The sequence below is a fragment of the Lacerta agilis genome, chromosome Z, assembly GCF_009819535.1.
Source record: "Lacerta agilis isolate rLacAgi1 chromosome Z, rLacAgi1.pri, whole genome shotgun sequence".
NCBI classification, from domain to species: Eukaryota; Metazoa; Chordata; class Lepidosauria; order Squamata; family Lacertidae; genus Lacerta; species Lacerta agilis.
Window position 1 is genome coordinate 18,451,259 of NC_046331.1, and position 6,985 is coordinate 18,458,243.

The following is a 6,985-nucleotide window of genomic DNA, read 5'->3' on the forward strand; positions in this document are numbered from 1 at the left end:
GGCACTTGTCTCCACTTTCAGGCTAATGGAGTCGGCGACTAAATCGCTTCTGGTGCATGGAACACAATGACAAGTGCCAGAGCACACATAAAAGCTGTTTACCTCCCTGCTGCAGTGGTACCTATTTATCTACTCACGCAGATACAAAGCAATGGGAACTCACCCCGTCATGCTGATTTGAACTGCCAACCTTATGAGTGGCAAGCCCAAGAGGCTCAGTGGTTTGGACCACAGCACCAACTGCATTCCTGAAATGTCTGAAAGGCTGTCACATGAAAGATGTAGCATGCTTGTTTTCTCCTGCTCTGGAGGGTAGGACCCAAACCAATGGCTTCAAGGTACAAGAAAGGAGATTCTGACTTAACATCAGGAAGAACTTTCTGACGGTAAAAGCTGTTCAACAGTAGAAGGGACTCCCTTGGAAGGTGGTGAACTCTCCTTCTGTTATGTATTCAGTGGTCTGTGTTTGCCTGAGCTTGAGTCTGGACTAAGAATTCTGAGCTTCTGTGTTCTGATTCGATACATGATGTCCCATCACAGAACATTTCAGGATTTGGGCCTCTGCCATTGGCCCTTGAACTCTGAGTCGTGGTTTGCAGCTTGGAAGTTTAGACAGCCAATCACGTTGGGAGTGAGAGTGGCCCAGGCTTCCAGGAATGTATATAAGCAGTTGCTTTGCCCCTGTTTTCCCAGTTATGTAGTTCAATAAAGGTTCTTGCTGTTATCACTGTGTCTTGCCTCGTGGGAACCTACCTACACTTCACCTTCCTTGGAGATTTTTAAGCACAGGTTGAATGGCCACTTGCTGGGGGTTATTGAACTGCAATTTGTGCATTGCAGGGGTTTGGAGTAGATGACCCTAAGTGTCACTTCCAACTACAGTTCTATGATATGATTCTATGAAGAACCTTCTAAATCAGGCCTATGCCCCATCTAGTCCAGCACCCTCTTCTCACAGTATATGCCCACGTTTCCCAAAGGAAACCCACAAGCAGAACCCAAGAACAAGAGCAGCACACTCCATTCCTCTGGTTTCCAACAGCTGGTATTCAGAAGCATTGCTGCCTCCAACTGTGGAGGCAGAGCATATTTGGGGCTCTCAAATTTCAGCAGTACTCTGCAACACTAAAATTTGGTGTGTGTGTGTGTGTCCCTCCACTTCTAGCACTCGGTTCAACAGTATTGTTGTGGTGCCCCCTGCGACCAAACCATTCACGCTACCCTAAAACTGCTTCTGCTAGCAGCCATCAATAGCTTTCTCCTCCATGAATTTGTCCAATCCTTTTTAAAAGCCATCTAAGTTGATGGCCATCACTGCCTCCTGTGAGATTGAGTTCCACTTTAATGTCGTGCTGCATGAAAAAGCCCTTTATTTTCTCTCTCATGAATAATGATGGTGATGATAATTCTTCCCACAAACTGTTCTCAATCCTTGTTCCAATAAAGGTTAGAACAAGTGCCCTATACAGTGGTGCCCCGCTAGACGAAAATAATTCGTTCTGCGAAAATTTTCGTCTAGCGGGTTTTTCGTCTTGCGGAGCGGCAATGACAGCCGCGCTCCGCAAAACGAAAAAAAAAGACGAAAATTTTTTGTCTTGCGAGGCAGCCCCATAGACTTTTTCGTCTTGCGGGGCAGCCTTCCGCTAGACGAATGCCTTCGTCTAGCGAGTTTTTCGTCTTGCGAGGCATTCGTCTAGCGGGGTACCACTGTATAATTCCCCCAGGGGAGGTACGCTTATGTCTATAGAATAATAGGGGCCATGGCTAGGCCCCTGGTGGCAATGATAGAATAAGCTGAGTGGTGAGGGTGAACTCTGGCTCACAATGGCTTGGAGAACAGGAGACACACACACACAGAGAGAGAGAGAGAGAGAGAGAGAGAGAGAGAGAGAGAGAGAGAGAGAGAGAGAGAGAAGTCACAACTTAATAGACCTGAAAGAACGAACCACAAGAGGGGCACAGCCCAGCGTGGAAATCATAAATAAGTGATTATGAAATAACAAACCAGGATTCCCCAAGTGCCAGCAACCTCCTAGCATTCCATTAAACCCCATAAATCTGCCAATGGCTTGGGCTAAGTCAATTTCCTCCAGTGTATTAAAAACCCCTTTGTTTACAGGGAAGGTAATTAAATCACAACGTCTCTTTAGTTCAAACAGAAATGCCCACTCTGTCTCCAAGACGTATGAAATTAAAGGACATTTTCTTCTTGGCACTGAGGCAAGTTGGCCTTCTGCATCAGCTATTCTTGCAACAACTGACTGAAGAGGTGTTTACAATGTTTGTCCCATGGGCAGGGGCAGAGGACCTCTGTAATCGGGGGGAAAATAGCAGGTGGTGGTTCTATGGAGGGGCTTGAGGTACCCCAAAGAGGCAAGTTTGCCAGTTAATGTGACCCTACAAAAAGTGTAGGGTTCCTGCACATGACATGGTACTCCTTCCAAGAAACGTCACTGTCGAAGGCTACAAAGCCCACACCCCTTTGTCGCATTGAACCAGAACATCAGTTTGAGTTCTATCCATCTTTATAGTGTTTTTAATTCTGTTACCCCTGTACCTTGAAATGGGAAAGAAAGTTAAAAAATTGATTCAGATGTTAATTAGATGTTTTCATGATAGCAAAACAAAAAGCCAAACAAATTAATCCAGATCCTTTACCTGGTACCTCTTCCCACCCAGGCAGGGGTGCCAACTTGAATAAAATATTGGTGGAGACCAGGTAAGCCCTACCCTACATAATCAATCACATGATGTGGTACGTGCACGTCATTTGAATGGCAAGGTCCATCAACTTTGGGGGGGGGGCCCGTCCCCTCATATATTCTATTAGGGGGCCGAAGACCCCTAGGAGTTGGCTCCTATGCACCCAGGTGTGCCTACAAGGACCCTGATTGACAGAAGGGATAGTTAATTGTCCCCCTGTGATCTCTGCCACTGTTGCTTTTTAAAGTGTATTTTTAAAGTTTTGTGTCTTTGTTACAGGTGGGTAGCCGTGCTGGTCTGCCATAGTCGAAACAAAATAGAAGATTCTTTCCAGAGTAGCACCTTAGAGACCAACTGAGTTTGTTCTTGGTATGAGCTTTCATGTGCATGCACACTTCTTCAGATACCTTGTTCATACCAAGAACAAACTCAGTTGGTCTCTAAGGTGCTACTGGAAAGAATCTTCTATTTTGTGTCTTTGTGCAACTGATAGAAGCTTATATAATGATGCCTGGCATTGAGAAAGTGGACTGGGGAAAGTTTTCCCCCCTCAATCATAAGGCTAGAACTTGTGGATGTCCAGTGAAGCTGAAGGTTCAGAACAGATAAGAGGAAGCCCTTCTTCATACAGCATGTAGTTAAACTTGGGAACTTGCCCCCACAAGAGGCAGTGATGTCCACCAACCTAGAGGGCTTTAAAAGAAGATTGGGTAAATTCATGGAGGAGAAAGTTACTGTACGCTTTGCTTCTGCAGTCAGAGGCAGCAATACTCCCCAATACTAGTTTCTAGAAACTGCAGGAGGAGAGAGTTGCTCTTGTGCTTGGATCCTGCTTGTGGGTTTTCTACAGGCATCTAGTTGGGCGCTGTAAGAACAGGGTGGTGGACTACATGGGCCATTGACCTGACCCAGCAGGTTCTGCTCATGGCCTTAAGAAAACCACAGGAGAGGAGAGTGGTATTTTGCTTGAATCTTGTTTGCAGGTTTCCCACAGGCCACTGGCCACCAACCTAGATGGCTTTTAAAATAAGACTGGACAAATTCATGGAGGAGGAGAGGACTACCTATGGCTACTAGCCAGGATGGCTATTATCTGCCTCTGTGGTCAGAAGCATCAATGCTTCTGAATACCAGTTGCTGGAAAATTCAGGACTGGAGAGGGTCTTTGTGCTTGAATCCAGCTTGCAGGTCTCCCATTGGGGCATCTGTCCGGCCACTATGAGTAGAGGATGCTGGACTAGATGGGCCATTGGCCTAATCCAGCAGGCTTGTTCTTGTGTTCTTAAATAGGAAAATCTCCAGTAGCAAATTTGCCCTACCTAAGATGTGCACATCAAAGCGAGCCTCCATGTTCTGTGTTTGGCAAAGTGGTAGGCAGAATAAAATTAAGAAGCTTCTTCCCAGGTGTTTGCAAACCTGGCAGATTCAAGCTTGGTGCTGAGGTGCCTAGGGCTGGTGTATGTGATAGCATGATGGATTACATATCAGGTGTGTCCCAATCATTGAAATAACTCCAGAAATGTTGGAGGATAACTACAACTACCCACCCATTTTGGTGGGTGTTTGCCAAGTGTGGTTATGATGAAACTGTTTTGCAGCACACCCATGTTTGACCAAACCGCAGTAGTGCCTACTGAGAGGATTTATGGTTCACAAGATAACTATGACTCACCTCCTCCCTCCCAATCAGCAGCCCTGCCAATGTCTGTCTTGAAACACTTGGAGCCTGCTTACTGCTGGCCATGTCACCCTCTCAGCTGTTTGCAGGGGCGTAGCTAGGGGGTGGGGGCGGGCCGCCCCGGGTTCCATAATGGAGGGGGTGACAAATTATCAAGGAACAATTTGGGGGGGGGGAATTGATTAAAAAAAATATTAAATGCCTGCTCCAAAGGTCTTGTCTTACTATACTAGGGATTATATAGCTATATATGAAATTTCATGCATATCAGTTAATATCTTGACCCTCCTCCACCAATATTCACTTGGCTGTTTTCCTATGTCATGAAGGCTGAAATTTCAGTTCAGAGAACACTTACTGTTCCCAACCCTAACCCTGTGGAAAGCCATCTAATTAGACTTTAATTTGATTTTGATATGTTTTTAGGAGGTAATTTAATTATTGTTTGATTTTATACCAATGTTACTTATCTGATGTTAGCCACCCTGAGCCTGACTTTGGCCGGGGAGGGTGGGATATAAATAAAAGTTTATTATTGTTATTACTTGTTATTATTCCTTTGTAAGAAAATATGAAATAACGTAAAACCATTTTTTTGCGGGGCGGGGACACCAATGGGGGGGGGTTGACAAGAAATTTTCCGCACTGGGTACCACCTGACCTACCCATGCCTTGCGGGGGGGGGGTGACAAAAATTTTTTTGACCCCGGCTACCAATTTACCTTGCTACGCCCCTGGCTGTTTGGATCCAGCCCCACCACCTACAGCTGTGTGGTGCAGAATCCCAAAGCTTCTTGGCACACTGGTCCTTGAGCTGAAGGCTCCATTTCAATGCCCAAAGAGCAAAGACGCAGCATAGCAGAATTTTATAAAATTATGCATGACCTGGAGAAAGTAGGTAGAGAAAAGCTTTCCTTCCTCTCTCATGACACTAAGAACTCATGGGTGTCTGATGGAGCTGAATGTGGTTAAGATTCAGGGCAGATAAAAGAAAGGCCTTCTTCACACAGCACAAAGTGTAGAACTCACTCCCACAGGAGGCAGTGATGACCTCCAATCTGGATGGCTCTAAAGAGGATTGAACAGATTCATGGAGGAGAGCTATTGATAGCTACTAGCCACAATGGCTATGCTCTGCCTACATAGTTTGAGGCAGCAATGCTTCTGGATACCAGTTGCTGAGTGGGAGAGTTTGGGGTACTCGTGCAAATACTTATACTTGTCATTGCACCACTAATATCATGGAGAGTTATGGCTTCTCAGAGAGGCTGCAAGTCCATCTCCACAGAGGAGCTCAGAGAGGATGCCAATCCATATGCACAGCAGAATTAGCTCACTTAGGGGATACTACAGCCAGTCTTTGGGGAGTTCTGGAGTTTTGTCGAGGGGACACTTTCCCACACAGGAATACTTAATTAAGTATTCTCTGTGAATAATTCTTCTGCACTTTTTAACCCAAGCCAACACATCCTTGATATGTTAACCCAATATGGATCCCTACATTGAAACTCCACTGGTGCGCATTCATACTTTCTTTGTACAGACTGGTGACAGCAGTTGCTGCATTCTGGACAGGAGTGCCAACTATAGGGGGTGGGAAAGGCTTTGGACCCCTCAATATTTGTGGGAAGATGGCTGAGCCCCCCGATATTAAGGGGCCCCCAAACAGATAGGCCTCCCATCTGCAAACACGCAGTCTGTGCTCCTCATCCCCCACCACCCATGCACACCCACCCCAAGATTGTGCATGTTGTGCATATGACATCACACAACACTGGGCCCCCTCACTGTGGAGGGCATGTTGGCACCCCTGATTCTGGAATGGGGCCCACAGGGAGAGGCCTGGCTGCTGTCACACACAGTCCTGGTAGGGCTGTGGCAGAGTTCTGCAAGAGGTGCAAGAGTTTCTACCATTTGGTCTTGGTCTGCGGGTGGCGGCAGCAGCAGCCTCACTGCCATCCTGCAGCTTGAGTGGCCCTGTCCCATCAACCTGCTCAGTCTCAGTCTCAGATTTGGCCAAGTACTGCCACTGCCACTTGCTGAACCAGCTTTTGGGCCCATGCAGGTCCTGGATCTCTGCATCGCCTTCCTCCTTGGCCCCCCTTCTTCTCCATCCTCTCCTCATCTCAACTGCCCTGCATTGTCTCTCTGGTTCAGTTGCATGCCCAGCTCAGCTACCTACACCCGGTGCCTCCCACGTCTGCTCCCACTGACAGCGCCATTAGCAACCCATAACAACCAGGCCAAGGAGCATCTAGCCACTCTGCTGCCTCTGACCACACTCTATACCAGTTTCTGGAAACCACAGGAGGGGAGATGGCTCTTGTGCTCAAATCCTGCTTGCAGGTTTCCCACGGGCACCTGGTTGGCCACTGTGCAAATTCCATGCTGATGCAGCAGGCTTTTCTTATGAACTTGACGTTCTTATCAACATAGAATGGGGTGGGGTGCCACCTTGTTCTTCACCTCAGGCAACCTCAGGCGAGCTCTTCAAGGCTGCTGCAGCTCCTGGGTTGTGAATGTCAGCAGTTTAGTTAAATTCAGATGAACAAGAGAGGCAAGAGAAAACATTTGCTCTGGCACAGGGAAAGGTTGTTGTTAGCT

The 6,985-nt window shown here is 46.9% G+C and overlaps 1 pseudogene; it reads right to left on the reverse strand.

Annotated features, from left to right (window-relative positions):
* The window catches only part of LOC117040462, a 103,171-nt pseudogene extending 96,665 nt beyond the window's left edge, over window positions 1–6,506 (reverse strand).
* Window positions 6,507–6,985: the final 479 nt, after the last annotated feature.